The sequence below is a fragment of the Myotis daubentonii genome, chromosome 13 (assembly GCF_963259705.1).
Source record: "Myotis daubentonii chromosome 13, mMyoDau2.1, whole genome shotgun sequence".
Classification (NCBI taxonomy): Eukaryota; Metazoa; Chordata; class Mammalia; order Chiroptera; family Vespertilionidae; genus Myotis; species Myotis daubentonii.
In genome coordinates this window covers 4,714,896-4,727,838 of record NC_081852.1, presented here as the reverse complement: position 1 = coordinate 4,727,838, position 12,943 = coordinate 4,714,896, and the positions used below count along the sequence as shown (strand labels likewise).

Genomic DNA, 12,943 nt, shown 5'->3' with positions numbered 1-12,943 from the left:
GGGTCACGGCATTAGGAAGGTTGAGGACCCTGTCCTAAACTCTGAGGGACTCCATGAGACTCACAACCAGGGGAGCAGCGGGCAGTGGCAGCTCGACCCAGGCTCACCCCCTGAACCTGTCTCCAAGGCCCCTTTTCTCTGACTTTCTCCTGCTGCTGCTTCTGCCTTAAACCCTTCCTTGTTTCACTGTCCATAAATATTCTCTCAAAATCACCTGGACGCATGTTGTGAGATCTTTCCTGCACGAGGTCAAAAACCCACACACTGCCGGTGGGCCCAAGGCAGACCCACTCCGGCCCACACTCTGTCCAGTAACAGTTCAGGCAAAGTCCCAGCCTCTGCTGGGAACTCTGGAGTGTAAATTACCCGTGGGAGCTCATCCAGACCCAGAGCAGGGAGCTGAGCTTTCTTCACGAGCAATGATCTGTGGCTACAGGGTATGTTGGAGGAGGAACGTGCACATCACCAGAGCCAAGAGGAACTCTCAGGTACAGCCCTGAGAAGAAGCAGGTGCACAGGCCTGAGGAATGGGTGCTACAGGACCTGGGCAGAGCACCAAAAATGCCAGTGCATTTAGCAAGTAGGTGGAATAAAATTCTCCCAAAGACCAGTGGGGCACAGAATTGCAGGACGGGAAGGAAGGTCAGCAGTGCTCATGGGCAGACTCCCAGCTCCTGTCCACTCTCCCTGTGGATAAGGAGGCTCCCCTCCTCTGCAAAGGCTTAACATCCACCTTAGCCATCCTCTCTCTAGCCCCCAGGGTCCTGGCTGACCCACCAGCTGCTAGAGAGCCTTCGATGACTGCTGTGACCCCAGCCTCACCTCGCCAGCCCCCACCCACTCACTCCCGGAGACTTTCAGGAAAGAGATGACCTGCAGGAAGAATTTCTAGTGGAAATCTTTGCTCCTTACACGGAGCATAGAATATTGCTTCTATGTCAAATTCCACAAAGAACTTCTAGCAGAGTCTAGCCACTGCTCCCTTCTCCATGCTCACGGGTTTTAGAACTGACCAGTGTTGGGGTTCAGAACGAGCCACCCAAGATGTGCCTCAGCAGCATGCAGTGAGCAAAAAGCAACCGAGACCCTGTGGGCTCAAGATACATTTCTGCCGCCCTCCCCCCAACTATCTAGAAGAATTTAAATTAAGGGTCTGGCACATGACAAGACTCATCCCCAGGAATGACTTCTCACCCAGCTCCATGGCAGGGCAAGCCCGCGGGGCAGCACGTGCTCTTCCTGCCGTGACCTCGAGGCACCTCGCCTCGTCCCACGGCACCTCTGGCTCCGAATGTCACACACACCTCAGCTTCACCTCCTGTCTGAGCCCCTGGTGATGTGGCTGCCAGTGCGTATGTGCATGTAGGTGAATGGAGCCCCTTTCTCTGACTAATCTGCCTCGTGTCTACTTGATTATCGGACCAGCTGAGACAACCTTGAAGGAGCGTTTCTTATCCCTCAGCCCCACATCAGCAATGGGCATAAAGTCCCGAGGCTGCTAGAATTTGCTTTTCCCGTTTCTGTATCTGGGATATTTGTCCTCCCTCAGTGCCCCCTCCAGCCTGAGGGCTCCGGGTCCCTCCTGTGCCTGGGGAGAGAAGGAGCAGAACTGATGTCACAGGGAGACGCTGTGACACAAAGTGGGAAGATCGAGCTTTGTCTTCGCCTGGGTTCCCTGGGAGACTGCGTCTGACCAAACGCTTAGATGCTAACACTTTGGGGGGAAGAAGTCCCAGGGAAGCCGGGGTGAGGCAGGCGGAGAGACAGAGAGGCCCCGGAGGCGCGTGTGAGATGTCCTCAGGGGGTCGGTGTGAGCGGCAGGTGCCAGGAGGCCTGGCGTGGGGAGGCAGGGGGAGAATGCCACGGAGCCTCCGCCCCATGCTGTGTGCGAGCAGCCTCGCTGGGCCTCCCCGCTGCAGGCACCCCCGGCCCAGCAGGCGCTGGGAGGGCTGAATCCCAGGTCACAGTGCACATCTTGGACGTTGTACCAGTGCCTGTGGGGTCAGCGAGCCACTAGGCAGAAGCCAGCGGCCCTCCCACCGCCTCCTGCCGCCCCCAGCCCCGCATCCTCCTGTTCCCTCAGCCAACCTGCCTTAAGCTCTTCTGATTTTCGACAGAACCTACACAGAACCTAGAGAGACAGAACTTAGAGACAGAACCTAGAGACAAAACCTAGGGAGAACATGGCAAAAGATCCTGGACAGAAACTGGCCACAGAACCTAGAGACAGAACCTAGCGAGAGAACCTGGCTGAAGAACCTAGAGACAGAACCTGGCTACAGAACCTGGATAGAACATGGCAAGAGAACCTGACTAGAACCTGGTGACTGAACCTGGCTGGAGAACCTGGACAGAACCTGGCTGGAGAACCTAGCAAGAGAACATGGACAAAGAACCTGGCTGGAGATCCTAACCAGAACTTGGCTAGAGATCCTGGCTATGCTGCTGATCAACTGAACCCTGTCTCCGTGTCATTCCTTCTTCGCCGACTCCGTCCACACCTTTGGGGACCCCTGGACCTGCTGGGCTGGACCCCGGCAGACAGTGAGTGAGCTTAGTCCATCTTAAGGTGTCTCCAATGGCAACGATAAAGGACTCGGCCATGAACTTTGGCTCGTCCATGTTTTTAATGCCTGAGATGGTGGCAGAGAGAACCTAACATTTGTTTAGGTCTACTACACTCCAGCCACCGCGCTAAAAGCTGTAGGTTTGTTCACGATCTCGTTCCATAGGAGGCCTGGTCTGCAGATGGTTCCAAGCTTGGTAGGAGACATCATACCACAGATGACAGAGTCCAAATTCCAGAAACCAAGCCAGTTGAAATTTGCTGCAGAAAATGTCATGGTCCTACATTCAGGTTCAAAATAACCAGCTGCTTTGAGCCACAACCTATAAGGTCTGGAAAATTTTGGTTTAGAAGCAGTTTGTGAGAAAAGGCTTATGGGTAACCTAGAGAAGCGTAGGGAGAAAGAGGGATTCCAACTGATCACAAGTTGACATAAAGCCATAGTGTGTTGCGCCTGCCTGAGAAGATAATATGCAGAACCCAGAGCCCAGGGATGAAGGGCCTAGCGTGTCCTGATTGGCCAAACCAGTGCAAGGCACTGCCATCAGCCTAGCATCCAGGGGGTGAAAGGAGCTTCCGAAATCATCCAGCTATATTTTTGCCAACAAATTTTCAGGGAATCAGCTTAAATAAGTCCAGAGGAGAATGACCACATCAAGCTGGACGGTGCTGCAGGGAAGAACTGGGCGCCCAGAGAACCCGTCCCGAGTGGCCCTGGAGTACATCTCAAGTGGAAACCGAAGCTTGTCTGCAGTGGACTTCTTGGCCCTGAAGAACTGCAGTGAAGGTTGAGAACCGCCGGAGACTGTTCATGAGCAACCACGAAGGCCCTTAACGTACAGCCATCTGTTGCATGTAGAGGTCCCGTGTTAAGTCTCATGCCTCTGGGAGCTTGTGTGTGAAAGAGACGCCCTTAGGTGGGGAACTGACCTCCCAGCGCCTTGTGCTCCGTCTCTTCACTCATCGCTAGTTTTGCAAGAACTTACAAAGTCTGTACTTTTTTTTTCTTTAATCAAAACTGGTTTATGTGTGGGGGACAGAAAAATCACCATAATGTGATAGATTGAAATTCAGTTCAAGTTGAAAAGGTGGTTAACCTGTGATGTGAGGCGATGTACAGGAAACATGCGGTTTGGGAGTAAGCCAGGAGCTTGCACCAACGTGTCCGCACTCACGAACTTGGGGATTTGTGAGTGCCTCTGGCCATCATCAATCCTCGCAGATGTCAAGGACCTATGTACCGTCCGAAAGAGGCCAAGAGGGAGCTAGTTTACAGGAATGTGACAGGGAGAGGGTATCATTTCCCAGAATTGGCCTAACCTTATTTGAGCAACATCACGAGAAGGGAATAAGAGCCTACAAATCTCCAGGCTCAGCACAATTACTCCTGCAAAAAAATTATTTGTACCTTTGATCAAGGATCTCACCGAGTTGTGCACATTTTTTTTCTTCCTTACCCTACAACTCCCTTTCACCTACAAAATTGTTCCTCTACAGTTTATGTTGCATTTGCAGCGAGTCTGTTGTAGAGTTTAAAAGACCTGTTTCTTGTCTGCTTCTCTACGCTTATGAAACCAAGAGAGTTGACCTCTCTCACTTTCTCTAATGATCCAGAAAGTGTTTCCTCTGGCAGGACACATTCTTAGCAGAGGGAGAAAAGCAGTCTGCCTCTGGTTCTCTAGGGAAGGTGGATTCGTCAAGAGACTTAGGAAGATCCTAATGGTCCAGCTACCTCCCATCAGAGGCTCCAGGTCCAAGAACAGATGGGCTCCATGGGGAAGCAGATGTTCTCTGCACTCCTTCTCTGGCTTGGACTCTTGTGGTCACCAAGGGGTGCGAAGGGGTCAGTGTGGATGTGTAAGGCATTTCTATTTTAGAACAGTTTACTTCTTACCAGAGTTATTTATGTGCCTCACTCAATAGATGCTGAGTTCCTGGAATCAAAGACTGTGTCTTCTTTTTTAATCTCTGCACTCAAACTACTAAAAACTACCAGTTCTTTTCTCCTGGTCTGCACTGAGGGAAGATATTCCTGTTACAGGGTAGGAGAGAGATTGAGGCTTTGTAATAAGACAGAATGAGGGTGGAATCCCAGCTCCATCACTGACCACCCTCTTGAGCTTAGAAGAGTTTTTTAAAGTCTATGAGTTTCAATTTTTTCATCAGTAGATGGGGCTAATAATACATAATTATAGGTTTGTTGGGGAATTGAAACTGATATTGTGTGTAGAACCCCTGGCACAGAGCTTGATACAATCAATACTGTTGCCCTCTCTGTCCTGTGGCCCTGACTGAGCTGAATGCCCTCACTCTGGAACCAGGGATGACTAATCCTGCACAACTACCCAGGTGTGCTTGCAGGCTCACTCCCACATCTCACTTTCTGTCTGGTCTCTGTCCGGCTGATGGGCCAGGGAAAGGTTACCACCTTCCCAGCAGAGTCTAACAGCCCGGATCCACGCTCTGATTTTGAAGGCAGCTGCAGAGTCCTCTTCCCTACTCCCTACGATCTATGCTTTTATCTCTAATAAAGTCATTTTTCTTTTGTGGCAGGGAACACAAAATTCATTATGTAATGTAAAGGGATAGGACTGTTTAATCCTGTGGGGATGGTTGGAGGCCAGGGAAGAGCCTAGAAGTCCTTCAACCTGCTTATCACGCGGCCTTCCTCAGGCTGAGCTCAGGGTCTAACACAGCAGGGCCATAGCTGGTGGAACAAGGAAAGGGTTTTGCTAGTCCCTCCTTTTTCTGCTAATGTTACTGCTGGTGGCAGAGAGTCTCTAACTTTGGGAGGGCTTATTCATAATCACTAATAAAGCCAATAAAAAGTGCTTAGGAACAATAATGATTGCTTGGGCAACTATTTTAAATACCTGACCGCTGGAAATCACCCAGAAATGGGGGGCAGAACCAAGGTTTTTAAATAGAAATAAATAAGGACCTAGTGTGCTGAGGCCATTGTACTCCCACGAGAAAATTACTTTCAAATTACAGCTACATAAAAGAAATAATTGAAAAGATTAATCACACTGAAATAATTGGTCTATTTTACAAATAATTTGGAGCAATATTCAGTCATTGACATCAATGTCTAATGGTAAAATAGTAATGAATTTCATTCTCTCTAATGTATTTATTTTATTAATGGTGCTAAATGGTGTTGTTACTGCTTATAAATATTTCATAACTTTTAAAAAACAAAACACCAAAAAAAAGATCTTCTGATTTTCCTTGTCAGTCCTTTTTATGGACTTTCCAGAGTTATAACAAAACAGTAACTGTTAGATTTCTTTTATCAGTCCCCCCCCCCCCCCAAGTACTTTGGCATAACTACCCTCTGTTTAGGAGGCAGAATGTAAATTATTTACTCTTTCTGGCTTACTTGCCTGTACCATTTGATTAATTTCCTTTCAACATTTCTCTTCTCCTTCTTATCACATACACAACCTTTCTAAATTGCATACTTCCAAATTAGCCTTTAAACCGTCTTTCTATGTCCTTTAAAAATGCATGACCATGCCTCAGACCTTCTACTCAGTAATTCCTTATTCTTAGAAACCTCAATCCTTCACAGCCAGTATTTCTTAGATTACTAAGAGCAGGTGCTTCCTTCCCTATGCAATTTCAAGTATTGGAGGGGTTAAAGAGAACAAAACGGGGCAGAGAAAAACTTACTGTGCTTCTAGCATAGTTCAGATAAGTAAAAACACAACAAAAATGATCTCTCCCTGCTCTCCCCGCTGATGCCCCCGCCTTTTTCTGCATTAACCATTTCCTTAGCTGCTCTCCCTCCTAGATTTTTCCCTGCTTTAAGTCCCAGAGGCTCAAATCCTTCTCCTTCTTTACCACTTTTGATCTCTCTGGCTAGCCCCCTGTCCTCCAGCTTAGGGCTCCTCTATCTCAGCAGGCTGAGAGTCTACTACCCTATCTAGTGAATCCTACCACCACTACCCCATCTCACACCTGCTCCGGAGCAGGTTTCAGCTCTCTTCCTCCCCCGGTCAGAGCGGATGCTGTCCCTGACAGAGACCTACTGTAAAGAGAAAATGTACTACCTTTAAATTAACCCTAGACTCCTAAAATTTTAACCTAACACAGCAAAATTATACCTCAGGGAAAAGCAATTAAAAGTTCTCTACTTTCTTCCCCCTAAAGCGGGGTTTGCCCTATCTTTAAACAAACAACAGAAAGAGATAACAAATACTCTCATGTGTACAGCCAGACAGCACAAAGTAGCTTTCACTTCACAGAGACTCACACTTACATTCATACACCAGAAAGTCCAAGTTTTTGACTTCTACCAAATGTTTGCTCAGAGTTTAAGCAATCCAACCAATTCCTGACTAATTGCCTAAGGGGGCTCTATGGCTTCCCGGGAGGTGATCAAGCTCCCCTTCCACTCACTCGGAGTGGGCCTGACTGGTAGGGGGTTGATGACAAAGACAAAGACAACAAAGAACAAAGACAAAACAAACCAGACAACAAATACCAGACAAACCCGGTGCAGCCTAGAGCTGCACGAACCAAAGACCCCGGCCACTGTCGTGGCCACGGGTCAGGACCAGGAGTACTGCTGCGTCCAGCCCTCCGTATAGGTCCTTCTGTGGGACGTCCCAATTCCTGTTTAACGACCGGTCCTTACCTCTCTCGAGAGTCCAGGTGGCTCGGTTTCCGAATTGAAAGTTTTGGGTGGAGTCTCCTCCTTGGTAGTCGTTCCCCACAGGGATGTGGGGTATCTCGCTGAGTGCCCTGCGACAAATGGGGGAGAGCCTCCTGCCTTGAATAGGGGGTCCCTCTCCTCCCTGCCGGGGGAGAGCTTCCAGCCCTAACTAAGGGGTCCCTCTCCTCCCTGCCGGGGATCTCGCTGGGGGCCTCCAAATGTTATGGGTTCACTCAGCAAGATAGACCACCAACTCATAATTTAAATTTAAGAGCCTTTATTAAGCTGGCCAGCTGACCACAGTTCCAGCACTCTGCCGAAGCAGAGGCTGAACTGCAGCGATGACTGCAAGAGTTACATTTTATTAAATTTTGTGGAGGCCCAGAGAAAAATGTGTCTTTCAAATTCTGGGCCCCCTAATATGGAGTAAACTCTCTTTATTTATACTTCTTCCAGTCTTTTGTCTCCCAAATTTGGAATGAGACTTCCGGGCCTTCTGAGAAAGAAGGCCTGCGTGCTGGGAAGGGGCCATGAGACCATATCTCAAGGCCTGGCCTGATGTCAGCACCTTCCTATCTATGTGTTTTAGGAACAGACAGCACAGCATGACCCGTCTGGCCGAAGTGCCAGATATGCAGCCCAGCACAATGGGAGATGGCAAAAATGAGTAAAGGTGGTTAAAAGGTACAAACTTGCCCAGCTGCCTTGGCTCAGTGGTTGAGCATCAACCTATAAACCAGAAGGTCACGGTTTGATTCCCAGTCAGGGCACATGCCTGGGTTTTGGGCTCAATCCCCAGTATAGGCTGTGCAGAAGGCAATTGATCAATGACTCTCATCATTGATGTTTCTATCTCTCCCTTTCCATTCCTCTCTGCAATCAATATTTTTGTAAAAGGTACAAACTTCCAGTTATAAGCTTAATAAGTTCTGGAAATCATGACTATAATTAACAATATTGTATTGTGTATTTGAAAGTTGCTAACAGAGTGGATCTTAAAAGTTGTCATTGCAAAAAAATGTATAACTATGTGAGGTGATAGATGTTAAGTAAACTTGTGGTAATCATTTCACAACATATACATATATCAAATCATTATGCTGTACACCTTAATCTAATACAATGTTATATCTCAATTATATCTTAGTAAAACTGAGGAAAACATTAAAAGGTAGAGATCACCAGGTTGGATAATAAAGCAATAAGTATCTGTTGCTTGCACATAAGTTGAAGACAAAATGTTAAGGCCATACTTTAAAAAGTGATAATGGCATACAGCTAGAACTAATACAAAGCAATGTTAAATGTAAAGTGTAATTTTAAAAAGAGGCCGCACTGCAGCTGGAATCCTGGAATCACACACACAAAAAACAATAAAAGCTGACATGGCTATACTATTATCCAACAAATTGCACTTTAAAGCAAGAAAATATCAGATAAAGAGGGATATTCATTAGCATTTTACCATTTTATTTCAATTAACCTTATTTGCAATACTGTGCCCCAGTTCTTTCTTCTCATCTCCATTGTCTATCTACTTAATCCTAGGTACCTTGTGCCCCTCCAGCTTGCTGGGAGAGTGTTATGAGTGGAATTACATCCTTCCACCAAATCCATATGTTCGAGTTCTAATCCCCAGGACCTCAATGGGACTGTGTCTGGAGACAGGGTCTTTAAAGAGGTAATTTAGGTTAACTGAGGTCACTGGGGTGGACTGTAATCCAATATGACTGGTGTCCTTATAAGAACAGAAAAGACCACGTGAAGACACAGGAGAAGATAGTCCATCCAAAAGCCAAGCGGAGAAGCCTCAGAATGAAACCAACACCACCAAAACCTTGATCTTGGGCTGTAGCCACTAGAATGTGAGAAAATTAATTTTTGTTGTTCAAACCACCCAGTCTGTGGTACTCTGTCATGGTAGTCCTAGAAAACTACCACAGAGAACAACACCTTTATTCCCTTCTTTCTGAGCAATTCCATCCAAGTGAATGGGTTTTCATGAGGGATGTGGCAGGAAACTCTTGATTGTTCCTTGCCTACAGGCTTGGTTCTAACTGCATTTTTTTTTTTTAGCAAGTTCTCAGTTTTATAGCTTACCTGTTGAGGATGAGAAACGTTTGCCACTTCCAACCCTGCGATTTCCTGAATTTCTATACTTTCTATTCCCTTCCATTCCTGCTTATAATAAATTAGTCCATTACTTCCTGAGTACTTCTGTTACTTGAAGTATCTTGTCATATGCAGCCAACTGTGATCAACACATGCTATTAGCGTTTTTTTTCTAGCCTCTTCTGCTGGAGCTACAAGCTTACTAGGTTTAGGATCTACCTTCTAAGTTATTATAGGTAACAATTTTGACAAACGTACCAATATAATGTTGGTACAAATGTACCAACGTAAAGCAGTGTTCTTGCCCCATGAGCCTCAAGTCAATGTCACGAAACTCAGGTTTTCGTTAAGACACACTCCAACTCTCAGCGTGGATTTCTACATCAATCAAGGCATGCTAGATTATGTCCAAATCTGATGACATAAAACGACAAGGTTTATTTCTTGCTTATGCTGTATGTCTGTGGCCAGTTGCTGGGGCACCTGCACTTCACACCTTCTCACTCCAGGGATCAGGCTGATGGAGCAGTCATGTCGGACTGAAGCAAAGGTGTTGTTGTGGAGAGTGACATATTGGCAGTTAGGTGTTCTGGCCCTCAAGTGACACACATCAAAACTGATTGGCCAGAACTAGTCATGTACTTGTCTACCCAACCACAGGGGGGCGGGGAAACAACCAGGTGCCCTGCAGGTGGGTAGCAGGAAATATTTGGTCCAGAGCATAATCCAACTGCATGTGAACTAGATAATCAGATAATCACATATATTCTAGGTCTGGTTAATAGAGGCCCAACTTTACTAGAGTGGCAGCCCCTTGTAAGCCCATTTCCAGACTTAAGAGGCCCATGACCAGCACAGCCCACACTGTGCACATGTCCCCTAGTCTCCGCCAAGGTACCTGTGGCAACTTTGCCCAGTAACTGCGCCAGGTAAGAGGGAACTCCCAAACTGTTAGTTACAATTGACCCTGGCTCTGAGGTAAAACCAATCTCTTAATACTCAGATCACCAACTTGGTCCACCAATCAGGGCCTTAAGAGCATCAGGTGGGGGGAAAAGAGCATCAGGTGATTACTGACGCTTTAACCAAAGTAAACAGCATGCCCCACGAAGCCTCCGTCATCAGGGTCATTTCCCAGCTTCTATGCATGGATGGAGCAGCGGGCCTAAATGTCCAGGAACTGCCCTGACTTAAAGGGTCTGTCACTGTAAGAATGCAATAGAAAGCACCAAGTAGAAGCCACTGGAGCGCCCCTCCTGGCCAAGGGAGGAAATGAAAAGGAAGCTAACTCCTGAGGTTGAGGGAGTGTTGCCTGCCTTGTGTCCTGTGCCTGCGCTTGAGCAATTGCTCCCACCTAGCATTAAGGGGTGACAGCGCCAGGAGGTGAGTCAGTGAGAAGCCAGCAGAGACTCGGACGGAAGGGGGCAGAGCTGGTGGTACCTGGGATGGCCAATTACCAGGCACCAAGTCCAGAGCACATACAGACGTTTGTGTCAAGGGCAAGTAGGAGTGACTTCACAAAGTTAAAAAAAAAGCTGGCGCCGGTCCCCGGCAGCAGCGGCAGTGCCCCCTTCCAGGCTCTCCGTGCTGTCTCCTTTGGCTCCAGAATCATGGCCTCTGTGTGGCTGTCGCTGATGGAGTCACCGAAGTGTTCAATGACGTGAAGGTGCGTCAGTCCTCGACCCCAGAGGAGGTGAAGCAGGGCAGGAAGGCGGTGCTCTCCTGCCCGAGTGAAGCCAAGAACATCGTCCGGGAAGAGGGCAAGGAGGTCCTGGTGGGTGCTGTGGGCCAGACAGGAGACCACCCTCCACCCCCTTCGCCAAGATGCTGCGGGACAGACTGCCTAACGCAACCTATGCGGCCGAGGAGCGCAAGGGGACCTGGGCTTATCTCTGGGCCCTGAGTCTGCACCCCTTAAGAGCGAAATGAGCTATGCCAGCTCCAGGGACGCCACAAGAAGAAGCTTACAGGCTCAAGCATGAATTACAAGCAAGCTGCTCCGAGGTCAAGGGTGCTGCCCTCTGACAGAGAAGCTGGGGGCAGTGCTGTCCTCTCCCTGCAGGGCAAGCCTTCTGAGCCCCCTCCAGCACCCTGCCTGGAGCATCTGGCAGCCCCAGACCTGCCTGTGGGGGGTTGCAGGCTGCCCCCCTTCTGCCAGGCCCAAGGGCTAGAGGGATCCCAGCAGGGGGGCATTCCCTTCACCCAGTTGTCAAAGAGCTACCCACCCCCTGAACCTTCCTCTCCCTCCAGCCCTGACCGGCTGGCCTTCCGAAATCGCTTCTGATCTTCAGATTCCCTTGGATTGAAACAGACCAAGTGCCCCCCGCCCCAGGCCCCCAGTTTTGGAGAGGGCCTGTATTTTTTTAATGACATCCCTACTTGCAACCTGTTCCTCCCCTTTCCCATGCTGCCAACTTCTAACCGTAATAGCGATTCTGTGCTTGTCTGTTCAGTTCTGTGTATACTAGTCAATGGAATATTGTGATGATAACCTCTCCCCACACTGCCTGGTTCCCTCCCCTTTTCCACCTGATCTCAGCCACTGGTGGAAGCAGGACCGATAAGGGACCCTTAATTAAAAAAAAAAAAAAAAAAAAAAGGAAGAAAAACAACAATAAAAAGCCTCACTTAATTAAAAGAAAAATCTAGAAGGACAATGGGAGGCGGAGTCTTCTCAGGAAATGAGCCTGTCCTTCGCCAACTAGAAAAGCACTGTATTTAACCCGATAGATGACAAGGCCTTATAGACTGTCTCATTTTTTCCAACTTGTGTTCATTGTGAACATATAAAACTTTTGATATGCAAAAGAAATAGTTATGTCTGTGCTCATCATCTTTATTTAGTTAAATGGCATATTTTGTAAAGCCATATTTCAATCTACCAATGTTTCTTTTTTTCATTCCACATTTTCTGAAACAACCCCAGTGTCTTCATCACCCTGAAGCTTCCTGTTGAGTCATCCAACAGTTTTTTTTAAAACTTATTTTTTTTAGAACAAAAAAACTAAAGCCTTGAAAATTTCAGTTCCCTGCTTACCATTAAAAAGGTTGCAAGGAAATAAGTTTTCAGATGATACACTTATCGTAGGTGGAAATGGGGACCCACTTGACCACTCTGGAGGTGCGAGGCAAGTGTAACACCCAGGGAATACCCAAAGTACACTCCACCAAAGGGTGGGAAAAGCAGATGACCGGTGACTGACCTGTGACATTGTCACAACAGATTAGGTTACAGACAATGAATCTCAAAGCACTCCTGATGTTAAAGAAAAAGATTTGATAAATTAAAAGAAATGTCAACAGAATGCAATGTGTGACTCAAAACAACATTTGGAGACAATCACAGAAATTTGATCCCTGACTGGAGATTAGGTGTTTTGTGTTTTTTAAAAAAGATTAAATAAAAAAGATTATTTTGAAAGGATAAACAAGATTGATGAACCATTAACCAGACTCATCAAGAAACAAAGAGAGAGGGCCTAAATAAATAAAATAAAAAACAAAAGTGGAGAAGCAACCACTGTCAACACAGAAATATAAAGGATTGTAAGAAAATAACTATGAACAACTATATGCCAACAAGATGGACAATGCGAATGAAATGG

At 47.2% G+C, this 12,943-nt stretch overlaps 1 pseudogene; it reads left to right on the top strand.

Moving 5' to 3' along the window:
• Positions 1-419: 419 nt before the first annotated feature.
• Positions 420-11,622, top strand: LOC132214622 (cofilin-1-like; annotated as a pseudogene).
• The last annotated feature ends 1,321 nt before the right edge of the window (positions 11,623-12,943 follow it).